We start from the raw sequence: 14,167 nt of genomic DNA on the forward strand, positions 1-14,167 counted from the left end.
TATTTCACTAGTCTTTCCCCAGTCTCCATCCACCCTCCCACAGACTGTAATCTCATCCCCACCGCTCTAACTCGTCCTCATCTCTCCCCACCATAGCAACAGAACCAGAGTGTTGGGATTGAATTCTTGATTTACTTGATTGACTAGTTGTGATTGCATTCCAGTTGCTTTGGAAATGCATCAATCTGATATATGACCATGTAAAAGAAGACAATTTTCAACCCTCCAAAACATAAAAAGATGGACATGTATGTATGTGTATGTCCATATGTATATACATAGATATACACACACAAATGTGACATATATATTTTTATATCGATAATTATGTATTAAATTCATATACATATGTTTTAGCATATACATTAGTATCACTGTATATTTATTTACATGTAAATAGCTTTTTTCTCACATAAAATAATAAATGCTAATAAGGAAAAACCAGATAATATAAAAAATATTTTAAAAAAGTAAAAGCAGATAATATTCTTACAATCCAATGATAAGTACTCTAGGAGTCAGAATTAACTTCAGCTGCAATTATCAGGGGTAAGAATATTAAAAATAATAGTAACTGAAACAAAGTTATCTAAGTTACATATTTATCTAATATATCTGGAAACAGGCTGGTGGCCTGTATCTGGTGGCTCTAAAATCATCATGCCACAGCTATTTATAGCTGTCCACTTCACCATTCTTAGGGTGTGGCCCTCATTCTCATGGTCCAAGATAGCTGCCAGGGCTCCAGCTTTATTTCATATTTCAGGTAGCAGATTGGAGGAAGGGAACAAGAAGGGAGCAAAGGGCACATGACAGCTGTCTTTCGAGTTGGTTTCCTCAGAAGCACGCACATTACTTTTTATAACTCATTGGCCAAAACTTAGTCACACAGTCACAATAGTTACAAGGAAAGATAGGGAATACAGAACTTTTAGCTAGGCACTAGAGTGACATCAGTGGGAATGGCAAAATAAAGATCTCTAAAAATCCATTTCTCCATAAAAGTAATGAGAACACAGGCAAAAATTGTCAAAATGTTTTCCAGAATGCTGGATATAAATCAAAGACTTGGAATAATCCAAGAAGCATTTATCCAGGAAAAGTTGCTGAATCAAGGTAAGAACAATGAACTTTGGGGAATTTTATTTTACCCTATTTACATCTCCCTCTTCCTACATGAAGAAACAAAGATCCCACTGGCAAAGGTAACTACACATAGGTAAATATAAAAGACTGTATAAATGTAACTTTTGTTTGAAGCCCTTTTCTTCTGCCATCTAATTTAAAAGACAACTGCATAAAGCAATACTTATAAATACAGGTCATTGGGCATATAATGTAAAACAAGGTATTTGTATGTCAATAATAGCACAGGGGAGGTGGGAGAGAATGAACTTATATAGGAGAAACGTTTCTGTATACTATTGAAATTAAGTTGCTATTAGTACAAACTAGATTATTATGTTTAGATGTTACTTTTAGTCTTCAAGGCAACCACTGATAAAATGACTAAATATATATATATATATATATATATATATATATACTAAAAAAACTACAAGGGAATAAAAATGGTACAGTAAAAAATATTTAATGCAAGATCAGGCAATAATGGAGGAATAAACAAAAGATACATGACAAATAGGAAACAAATAGCAGAATGGCAGATATAACTTCTTTGTTACTAGTAATTTTAATAAAATTAAATGTAAATGATTTAAATACTCCAATCAAAGGCAGAGATTGGCAGAATGGATTTAAAAAAAAGGATCTAACTATGTTGGATTGTATCTACAAGAGACACTTTAGATTCAAAGACTCAAATGGGTTGAAAGCAAAAGGATGGGAAAAAGATATACCATGCAAGGAGTAACCAAAAGAGAGCTGCAAAGGCTATACTAATATCAGAAAAAATTGACTTTAAGATAAAAATTGTTACTAGAAATGAGGAAGACCATTTTCTAGTGATCAAAGAGTCAGTCCCTAAGAAGACCTAGTGATTATAAATATATATTCACCTTACAACATAGTCAAAAAGTAAATGAACCATGGCACAAAAACAGACACATAGACCAATGGAATAGAATAGAAACCCCAGAACTAGACCCACAAACGTATGGCCAACTCATCTTTGACAAAGCAGGAAAGAACATCCAATGGAAAAAAGACAGTCTCTTTAACAAATGGTGCTGGGAGAACTGGACAGCAACATGCAGAAGGTTGAAACTAGACCACTTTCTCACACCATTCACAGAAATAAACTCAAAATGGATAAAGGACCTGAATGTGAGACAGGAAACCATCAAAACCTTAGAGGAGAAAGCAGGAAAAGACCTCTCTGACCTCAGCCGTAGCAATCTCTTACTCGACACATCCCCAAAGGCAAGGGAATTAAAAGCAAAAGTGAATTACTGGGACCTTATGAAGATAAAAAGCTTCTGCACAACAAAGGAAACAACCAACAAAACTAAAAGGCAACCAACGGAATGGGAAAAGATATTTGCAAATGACATATCGGACAAAGGGCTAGTATCCAAAATCTATAAAGAGCTCACCAAACTCCACACCCGAAAAACAAATAACCCAGTGAAGAAATGGGCAGAAAACATGAATAGACACTTCTCTAAAGAAGACATCCGGATGGCCAACAGGCACATGAAAAGATGTTCAACGTCGCTCCTTATCAGGGAAATACAAATCAAAACCACACTCAGATATCACCTCACGCCAGTCAGAGTGGCCAAAATGAAGAAATCAGGAGACTATAGATGCTGGAGAGGATGTGGAGAAACGGGAACCCTCTTGCACTGTTGGTGGGAATGCAAATTGGTGCCGTCGCTCTGGAAAGCAGTGTGGAGGTTCCTCAGAAAATTAAAAATAGACCTACCCTATGACCCAGCAATAGCACTGCTAGGAATTTATCCAAGGGATACAGGAGTACTGATGCATAGGGGCACTTGTACCCCAATGTTTATAGCAGCACTCTCAACAATAGCCAAATTATGGAAAGAGCCTAAATGTCCATCAACTGATGAATGGATTAAGAAATTGTGGTTTATATACACAATGGAATACTACGTGGCAATGAGAAAAAATGAAATATGGCCTTTTGTAGCAACGTGGATGGAACTGGGGAGTGTGATGCTAAGTGAAATAAGCCATACAGAGAAAGACAGATACCATATGGTTTCACTCTTATGTGGATCCTGAGAAACGTAACAGAAACCCATGGGGAAGGGGAAGGAAAAAAAAAAAAGAGGTTAGAGTGGGAGACAGCCAAAGCATAAGAGACTGTTAAAAACTGAGGACAAACTAAGGGTTGATGGGGGGTGGGAGGGAGGGGAGGGTGGGTGATGGGTATTGAGGAAGGCACCTTTTGGGATGAGCGCTGGGTGTTGTATGGAAACCAATTTGACAGTAAATTTCATATATTAAATAAATAAATAAATAAATAAATAAATAAAGTAAATGAACCAAAAACTGGCAGAATTGAAGGGGAAAAATAAACAATAATAGTCAACAATAATAGTTGGAGACTTCAACACCTTACTTTCAATAATGGATAAAACAACTAGACAGAAGATCAATAAGAAAATAGAAGACTTAAGGTCGAAAAGAAAGGTAAAAGACTTAAGCAACACTATAAACCAACTAGGCCTAATAGACAACTATAGAACACTCCATCTAACAACAACAGGATACAAATTCTTCTCCAGTGCACATGGACCATTCCCCAGGATAGAACATATGGTAGGCCATAAAACACATCTCAAAAAATTTTGAAGGATTGACCTCTTACAATGTATCTTCTCCAACTGCAATGGAATGAAATTAAATTCAACAGAAGAACTTTTGTGGAATTCACAAATATGTGGAAATTAACATGAATAAAGAGTCAAAGAAATTGACTCACTAATTTCTAGTGAAATTGGAAAAGACTTTGAGATGAATGTAAATGAAAGCACAATATTCTAAAACATATGATTCAGATAAAGCAGTGCTTATAGTTGGAAACTTATAGCTGTAAGTTTTCATAGCCTACATTTTTAAACTTATAGCCTACATTTTTAAAACAGAAAAGTATCAAATCTATTTTCTATCCTTCTACCTTATGAAACTAGAAAAAGAAGAGCAAATTAAACCCAAAGCAAGCAGGGAGGGAAATAATAAGGATTAAAGCAGAAATACGTATAATACAGAATAGAAAAATAACACATAAAATCACCCAAACTAAAAGTTGGTTTTTTGAAAAGACAGACAAAATCAACAATTCTTCAGCTAGACTAAAAAAAGAAGACTCAGATTACTAAAATCAGGAATAAAAGAGAGGACATTACTACAGACCTAACATAAATAAAAAGTATTGGAAATTCTATGGACTATTGTATTGAACAAATTAGATAACCAAGATGAAATGGAAAAATTCCTAGAAAGACACAAACTATTGAAACTAGCTCTAGAAGAAATGGAAAATCTGAATAGAACTCTAATGATATAGTTCTGTTGGGGTTGAATTAGTAATTTGGACACCAATGTGCCAAGTTAAATATCAAAGTACCTATTACTAAGGAAGAAGAGGAAAAGAAAGATTGTAGGGGGCTCCTATGAATCTATGCCACAGCCACTGTTAACACTTGGGTGCCCTTCTCAGAATGACATATATGTAATTTATCACATGGACAATTTGGTAGCTTAGGCAATTAGATTTATTGGAAATTAAAAATGTAAGAACATTTCAAAGAAAATATGAGTCACTCACTAAGTTTACTACCTTGCCACATTGGTGAATTGTGTATCTAGAGACAATTGGATTTTTTTTCTTCGCCTTTTTCAACAGGGCCATGTGAAGGCTTTCTCTGAAAAAGCTCGTCTAATCCCACGGCTCCAGTTACCAAATCTGTGCTGATTTTTCTAGAACTTAGTCTCCAGCCTAAGTCTTTCTCTGAAACTCCAGCGCCTTATACCCAATGGCCTCCTGAACAACTCCCCTTGGATATTCTGCAGGTACAGTACTTCCAACCCAATGTGTCTAAAACTAAACTCACTAAGTGTGGACTTTCTGATTAAATGGTTGAATGCCTTCCTTAAGTATGACTAAGGCTAAGGTTCCACAGGTTGTAGATCAATGCTAATGCACGTAGCTGTTAGGTCTAACCACATGAAATGGCCAAATTTGTAGGGCAAAAATGTGAACATCTGCAGTTTTTCATGGTTCAACCTGATACATCACACCTTAGGTCACAGCATGTTAAAGTAATTTATAGACATCCTGACAGAATGTCTTAGGTAATATAGAATGCCATTATACTCATACAATTTTACGTTTATACAAGATGTCATATTTATGAAGTTGTACTTATGAAACTTCATTCTGGGGTTCAGTTTGTCATTAAACTTATAGAATCACAGAGATTTTACTGATAATGTGGCCAGCAGTCAGTAATCCCCTTACCAAGAATTCTTTCCCCTCCTACTTTCCCTGGATTGTGTCCATAGTGATTCTAATCTCTCACAGAGACCTAGGAAGAACTGAAGTGGCATGAGGAGAAAAGACAATCAAGTTTATGAAATCAAAGAGTTTTTGACAATTCAGGCTAATAGGTTGTAGTCAGATACTGGCTCTAACGTTTCAGGATAAAATATGCAATATGTGATTTGTAATGGATATTTCCCTTTTTAAAAATATATATTGAGGGAAAATTTCCATTATATAAAATTAACTATTTTAAAGTGAAAAATTCAGTGGCATTTAGTACACTCATGATATTGCACAACCACTACCTCTGTCTACTGGTAATAAATTTCCTTCACTCTAAAGTAAAACCCTTTGTCCACCAAGTACTCTCCCTGGTCTCCTCTCCCCGGTCTCCTCTCCCCCCTGCCCTATCCCCAGTTCCTGGAAACCACCAATCTGCATTCTGTCTCTGTGAATTTATCTATTCTTGATATTTCCAAAAAAATAGAATCATATAATATATGACCATTTGTGTCTGGCTTCTTTCACTTAGTATAGTGTGTTGATGGTCATCCGTCCATGGTGTAGCATGTATCGGCACTCCATTTCTTTTTATGGCTGAGTGATATTTCATTGTATGTATACACTAAAATTTGTTTATCTGTTCATCTGTTGATGGGCATCTGGGCCGTTTCCACTTACTGGCTATCATGAATAGTGCTGTTATGAGTAGGTACATGTTTCATGTACCTGTTTTAGTGCCTGTTTTCAATTCTTTTGGGTCTATACCTAGGAGTAAAATTTCTGTATTTAACTTTTTTGAGTAACGGACAGTTTTCCACTAGGTCTGAGCTATTTTGCATTCCTACCACAAAGTCCAAGTACAAAGTTCCAACTTCTCTATATCCTTGCCAACACTTGTTATTTTCTGTTTGTTTGCTGTTGTTGTTGTTTTGTTAATAGCTATCCTAGTGGGTACGAAGTGGTACTTCATTGTGGTTTTGATTTGCATTTCCCTAATGGCTAATGATGTTGAACATCATTTTGTGTGTTTGTTGATTGTTTGTACATGTTCTTTGGAGAAATGTCTAGGTCCTTTGCCCATTTTAAGATTGGGTTGTCTTTCTAATTTTGGATCATAAGAGTTCTTCATATATTCTGGATACTAGCTCCTTATCACACAATATTTCCTCCCATTCTCTAGGTTGTCTTTTTATTTCTTGATAACATCCTTTGAGGCACAGAAGTTTTTGATTTTGGTGAAGTCCAAATTATCTAATTTGTTGTTGTTTCTGGTGCTTTTGGTGTCATATTTAAAAATCCATTGCCAAATCCCAGGGTCCCAAAGATTTATCCCTTTTTCTCTTTTAAGGGTTTGTGGTTTTAGCTCTTGCATTTAGATCATAGATCCATTTGTAGTTAATTTTTATTAAAGATTTAAAAACAAATTTTTTTAATGTTTATTTTTGAGAGAGAGAGAGAGAGAGAGAGAGAGAGAGTAAGTAGGGGAAGGACCGAGAGAGAGACACACACACAGAATCCAAATCAGGCTCTAGGCTCTGAGCTGTCAGTACAGAGCCCAACGTGGGGATTGAACTCATGAACTGAGAGATCATGACCTGAGCCGAAGTCAGATGCTTAACTGACGGAGCCACCCAGGCGCCCCTGGAGTCAATTTTTATATATGGTGTGCGATAGGGATCCATATTCATTCTTTTGCTTGTGGATATCCAGTCTGCAGAGGCTATCCTTTCCCCCATTGAATGGTCTTGACACCTTTGTTGAAAATCATTTGGCCACAAATGTTTAGGTTTATTCATGGTCTGTTGTCTATCCTTATGCCAATACCACACTATTTTGATTACTGTAGCATTGTAATATGTTTTTAAATCAGGAAGTTTGAATTCTCCAACTTTGTACTTTTTTAAGATTGTTTAAGCTGTTTGGTATAGATGTGTCCCTTTTGCTTCAAAGCCAGTTTCTGCTTTCATCCAGGTTTGTGACAGTTTCTAGACCATCATGGATGCCTGGACCTTTGGAAAATCACATTTATTTTATGAGGAAAAAAATGAGGTCAAACAAGATTTTTGTTTTTGTTTTCATATCATATAAGTGAAAACGATACATTTATGGACTGAAATATTTGTCTAGCTAAAAGACACAGAAATCTATTTTCTGTAGATCTGATACAACTTTAGACACTATGGGATCCAGGCTCCACTAAGTCTATCCACATTAAGTCTATCCACATTAAGTCTAATGTGATAGACACAAGTCAAGGTTTGAATAATATTCTTGCTGTGTGAGGGCCGTAAGGCAGGTCCATTTGAACAAAAATCTTTTTTCCCCACCCTTTCCATATCCCATCTTGCCTTTTCTTCCCAACTTCCTTCCTGGTCCTATTTTCAAATGTCCCCCTCTGAACATCTTTCTATCCTCCCTCTCATTTCCTGACCTCCTCTTGCCCTGCCTTCTTTTCCGTGCCCTTCAAAATTCCCTTTCCCTCACTGAACCCCATCTCAATTTTAGGAAAATAGATTGTTAAACTGATCCTCAGAAAGTGGTGTAGGGGCGCCTGGGTGACTCAGTCGGTTAAGTGTCCGACTTTGGCTCAGGTCATGATCTCACAGTTCGTGGGTCCGAACCCCGTGTCAGGATCTGTGCTGACAGCTCGGGGCCTGGAGCCTGCTTCGTATTCTGTGTCTCCCTCTCTCTCTGCCCCTCTCCCACTTGCACTCTGTCTCCCTCTGTCTCCAAAATAAATAAACATTAAAAAAAAAAAAAAAGAAAGTGGTGTCAACAACTAAATCACTACCAAAACACTTAGCCCTGAGTATTTGTTGGCCCAAGAAGTATCCAGCAGGTGGAAGAATTGCAGATTGTCTAAAAAAGGCATTTGAGTCCCTCTGGGTCTTCCATTAAAGTCTCCAGTGAGCCTGTGGTACATATATTTGAGACCACCTAGGATCCTGTCTCCAGTTTTTCTTTTTCTTTAGAGCAGAATCTGGTCCATCACACGTGGCAGGGAATATTTTAGAGGAGATCGATGGCTGGTTCCTTCTGGTCCCACCTTAGTCAAGTGCTGAGCCTTTCCTTTTACTTCATCAGTGGATCCTTGGGAACGTTCAAGGTTTCACTTTTTGCTCTGGGCTCTTGTGCCGCATGTCATCTGTCCAGAGTCATTCTTCCTGAATGATCAACCTGTTTCGTGTTGCCTGCTGCCAGTGATGGGCCCTTACTGACTCCCATAAGAAGGATCCAGAGAAGATTCCTTTTCCTGTGGCTCCCTAGCCATGAGAAGAACTTACTGCTGGAGGTTCTATTCATGCAACTTCCTTCCAAAAGCACTGGTGGTTCATAGCCAGCTGCCAGGCTGGTATGCAGCCACCACTCCTTTTCATTTCTCTGGGACAGGAAACTTCACCCACAGCTTATTGGATTCCTTTTTGTTTTTTCAGTTCACATATATTTCTAGTAGGTATATTGGATCTTGTGTTTCATTCAACATAACTCTTTCCAATTTTGAAACAGATAATTATCTGACCTCACATTCTAAACATTGCTTAACTCCAATAAAAAAGTCTGTAGCTTGCCAGGAGGAGAATTTGACTGTAGAAGAAAAAACAACCCATGATTGTAATAAATATTGCAATAGCACAGCAGCAGGATTTAGGATTTAAAATTTTTTTTTAGGTTCTTTTGTGTTTGGCTATTTTACTTAGCATAAGGTCCTATATCCCTGCTGTAGGAGGTGTCAGAATTTCCTTCCTTCTTAAGGCAGAATAATATTCCATGGTATGTATATACTATATTTTTTGTTTATCCATTCATTAATCAGTGCACATTTGGGTTGTTTTTACTTTTTGGCTATTGTGAACAATGCTGCCATGAACATGGGTGTACAAATATTTATTCAATTCTTTTGGCTATATGCAGAGTGAAATTGTTAAATCATATGATAATTCTATGGTTAACTTTTTGAGGAACCACCATCCTGTTTTCCACAGCAGCTGTACCATTTTACATTCTCACCAGCAATGCGCAGGGGTTACAATTTCTCTACATCCTCACCACTTGTTATTTTCTGTTTTTTAAATTTTTGGATAATTGCCATCCTAATGGCTATGAAGTGTATGACATTGTAGTTTTGATTTGCATTTTCCTAATGATTAGTGCTATTGAGCGTTTTTTCATGTGCTTACTGGTCATATACCTTCTTTAGAGAAATGTCTATTTGAGTCCTTTGCCCATTTTTTTAAGTTTATTTATTTATTTTGAGGGAGAGAGAGAGCACACATGCATGTGCATGGTTGGGAGAGAGGCAGAGAGAGGGAAAGAGAGAATCCCAAGCAGGCTCTGTGCTGTCAGCGCAGGCCCCGATATGGGGCTCAAACTCAGGAACTGTGAGATCATGACCTGAGCTGATATCAAGACTCAGATGCTTAGCCAACTAAGCCACCCAGGCGCCCCCTTTGCCCATTTTTAAATCAGGATTTCATATTGTTTAGTTTTAGGGGTTCATTATATATTCTGGGTATTAATCCTCTATCAGATATGATTTGCAAATATTTTCTCCCATTCATTGGGTTGCCTTTTCACTCTGCTGACAGTGTCCTTTGATGCATGAATATTGTCATTTTGATGAAGTCCAACTTATCTATTTTTTCCTTTTGTTGCTTGTGCTTTTGGTGTTATATCCAGTTGTCATGAAGCTTTTCCACTATATGTTTTTCTAAGAGTTTCATAGTTTTAGCTCTTACATTTAGATCTTTCATCCATTTTGACTTAATTAAGGTAAGGACCACACTTCATTCTTTTGCTTGTGGATATCCAGTTTTCCTCTTCTACCTTTTTGTTTTAAAATTCTTAAATTTTATATATTTTTAATTTTTTTTAACGTTTATTTATTTTTGAGACAGAGAGAGATAGAGCATGAACGGGGGAGGGGCAGAGAGAGAGGGAGACACAGAATCGGAAGCAGGCTCCAGGCTCTGAGCCATCAGCCCAGAGCCCGACTTGGGGCTCCAACTCACGGACCGCGAGATCGTGACCTGACCTGAAGTCGGACGCTTAACCGACTGAGCCACCCAGGCGCCCCTTAATTTTTAAAAATATTTATTTATTTTTGAGAGTGAGAGAGACAGAGCATGAGTGGGGGAGGGGCAGAGACGGAGAGAGGGAGACACAGAATCCACAGCAGGCTCCAGGCTCTGTGCTGACAGCATAGAGCTCAACATGGGGCTTGAAATCACAAACGGCAAGATCGTGACCTGAGCCGAAGTCAGACGCTCAACTGACTGAGCCACCCAGGCGCCCCTTAATTTTATTTTTTTAATTAACCAATCAATTAATTTTTTAGAGAAAGAGAAAGAGAGAGAGAGAGAGAGAGAGAGAATCTCAAGCAGACTTCACACTCAGCATGGAGCCCAACATGGGCCTCGACCCCACGACCCTAGGATAATGACCTAAGCTGAAGTAAAGAGTTGGTCACTCAACCAACTGAGCCACCCAGGCACTCCATTGTTTTTCTTTAACTCTGGCTTGCTTGGAAATGATTTTAAGTTTAATACTGATTAAAGTCTAAGCTAATTTTATTTTCAAGTTGCTAATCCATTTTCCAAAGCAATATCCTTCCTTTTCCCAATTACTATTTTGCAATACCTTTATGGACATATAATTCACTTACCATACAAATCACATACTTCAAGTTTACAACTGATTGGTTTTTAGTACATTCACAGAGTTGTGCAACCATTACCACAATTTTAGACCATTTTCATTACCCACAAAGCAAACCCTGTTTCTTTAGAAGCTACCCCCCCCCTTTATTTCTCAACCACCCCAGCCTTAGGCAACCACTAATCTACTTTCTATTTCTATAAATTTTTGTATTCTGGACATTTCATATAAGAGTCACATAATAAGTGGCTTTTGGTAACTGGCTTCTTTAACCAGCATAATGTTTTCAAGGTTCATCCAGGAAGTAGCATGTATTAGTAATTTATTTACTTTATTTCTTTTTATCACCAAAGAATACTCCATTGTGTAGATATGGTGCATTTTATTTATCTATTCATTAGTTGATATTTGGGTTGTTTTTACTTTTGCATTATTATGAATAATGCTGCTATGAACATTTGTGTACAAGTTTTTGTGTGGACATATGTTCTCATTTCTTTTGAGGATATACCCAGGAGTGGAATTGCTGGGTCAAGCAGTTATATTTTATCTTTTGAAGAACTACCAAACTGTTTTCTAAACAGGCTGCACCGTTTACATTCCCACCAACTGTGTTATGATTTCTCCACATCCTTGCCGATACTCATTATTTCCTTTTTTATTACAGACTTCGTAGTGGGTGTGGAGTGGTATCTCATTGTGGTTTTGATTTTCCTGATGGCCAGTGATGGTGAGCATCTTTGCGTGTACTTATTGGTTATTTGTATATCTTCTATTACACACTTAATTGTATGTCTTTTTTGTAAACGTTTGTTTATTTTTGAGGTGGGAGGGAGGGGAGGGACACAGAGAGAGGGAGACAGAACATCCAAAGCAGGCTCCACGCTGATAGCAGAGCCCAATGCGAGGCTGGAACTCACAAAAGGTGAGATCATGACCTGGGCCAAAGTCGAGACGCTTAACAGACTGAGCCACCCAGGCGCCCTGATTGTATGTTTTTGTTTGTTTGTCTTTTTTTTAATCAGTATCCCTACCTATCCCATTCCACTTGGCTGTCTGTTCTTTCATCAGAACCACACGTTTCTCTCTTTATTTTTCATGTTTTAATATCTGATAGGACTACTCTCTGAACTCTGCCCTCCCTTCATTTCCTTTACTTCTTCTGAATGATCTTGGATATCCTCTCTTATCAATTTACTGGGAAGACCTTTCCACGTTGGCACATTGCCGACATGCTAACAAAATAGAGGCACCTTGTTTACAACCATTGGTTATCTCTTTGCTGTACTATTCTGATGCAGTTCATACGCATTCTAAACATCCAGTGGTGATTTATCCGGGAAATGGTACACATGTAATTTGTGATTTTAATGAAATATTTTTGCAGTACCTTTAGAAAAGCAGTTGACACACATGAAAGCATTAACTTGAGTCATTTGATGCCAGGGGATAATACTTCATTTGTGGGAAGAGGTTTTATCTAAATATTTCTCCTACCCTGGAGCATAGGTAATTGCTTACTAAGCTAGCCTCTGCATACATTTCAATTTCCCAGCATTTAATTAATCTTGACAATTGGGATTCTCCATGGAAACAGTGGAGCAAGATGCCATACCTTCCAAAACAAATATAAAAATAATGCTGTTATTTGTTGCCTGGCAACAGTTCTCTTTGTTTTTATTCATAGGAAAATGTATTTTTTGCTGATTGGTACAACTTTGACAGGGAAAGACAAAGGAGAAAATACTTCTCTCTACATTCAGAAACTGATAGGGCAGTTTAATCTTTTTCTTTGTTAAAGACCCAAGTGCATAACTCTAAAGAGCATTAGAAGCATAGATAGAAGAGCATAGAGCATGTAAAACATAAAGGCAGAGTGAGTATGATCAGAGACGACTCTCATTATGGATCTCCAATGACAAAAGGTCTTTGATGAAGGAACATGCTAGACAAAACTGTTGTGATTCTCAAGCAGTGTGGGTTCAAACCGCATTTATAAGGCTCAAGAGTAGGGGCGTTTAGATGGCTCAGTTGGTTGAGGGTCCGACTTCAGCTCAGGTCATGATGTCATGGTCAGCGAGTTTGAGCCCTGCATTGGGCCCTCTGCTGTCAGCCTGGCTGGACCCTTTGTCCCCCACCTCTCTGCACCTACTCCGCTTACACTCTCTCTCAAAAATAAACGTTAAAAAAAAGTAAGGTTCAAGGTATGTCTTAATCTGAATTTCATTCCATCATGGTTAGTTCCTGTGACAGGTGGTATTTTTTTGCTCACAACTCTTTGTTCCTTTTCCACCTTTGCCATGGTATACTATGGATAAAGTACAGTTCTCTATGTCACTCACTTTGGACTCGGTCTATAGAGTGTGTGTGGATGTGACATATGCCATACCTCACCAGAGGCTGTATGTGAATTTATGAAATTTGGCTTACCCTTGTGCATTTCTGCCAGGTAGACATTGCGCCATCAGCCGGGCTCCTGGAAGGGAATCAAGTGGAGCAGAGAGAATCTAAGACCAACGCAAGCCTGGCCAACCCACGTGCAGCACACAGACCAGTGAGAGAAAAAAAAGTATCTGTCACCGTAAATCACTGATGGTTGGGGCTTGTTCGTTATAGAACATTTTTGCAGCAAAACCTGACCAATAGAATCATTGAGAAACTAACTGTTCCTATTCATGCCTACCATGAGCAATCATACAGACTTGACAATTTGCACTCTAGGTGCCAGTTAGGTGGGCCCCATCTTTCCAGTCACCAATCAGATGGAGCAAAGTCTGTTTAAGAGAACAACTAGCTAAGGGTCACCTGGGTGGCTCAGTTAGTTAAGTGTCTGACTCTTCACCTCTGCTCAGGTCTTGATCTCAAGGTCATGAGTTCAAGCCCTGTGTCATTGGGCTTGTTGCTGGGTGTGAAGCCTACTTAAAGAGAGAGAGAGAGAGAGAGAGAGAGAGAGACCAATTAGCTTATCTTGAGGTTGCTAAGGATGTTCTGGAAGGTGAGATATGTATTTTTTAAAATCTGTATTTATAAACT

At 38.1% G+C, this 14,167-nt stretch overlaps 1 long non-coding RNA gene across 1 annotated transcript; it reads left to right on the plus strand.

The window, feature by feature from the left end:
- Positions 1-504: 504 nt before the first annotated feature.
- Positions 505-13,784, plus strand: LOC125922049 (uncharacterized). Its single transcript, XR_007457562.1, has 4 exons — positions 505-1,116; positions 4,838-5,004; positions 11,802-11,864; positions 13,584-13,784. It is a non-coding gene; the product is annotated as an uncharacterized LOC125922049 (long non-coding RNA).
- The last annotated feature ends 383 nt before the right edge of the window (positions 13,785-14,167 follow it).

Source organism: Panthera uncia, chromosome C2 (genome assembly GCF_023721935.1).
Source record: "Panthera uncia isolate 11264 chromosome C2, Puncia_PCG_1.0, whole genome shotgun sequence".
Taxonomy (NCBI): domain Eukaryota; kingdom Metazoa; phylum Chordata; class Mammalia; order Carnivora; family Felidae; genus Panthera; species Panthera uncia.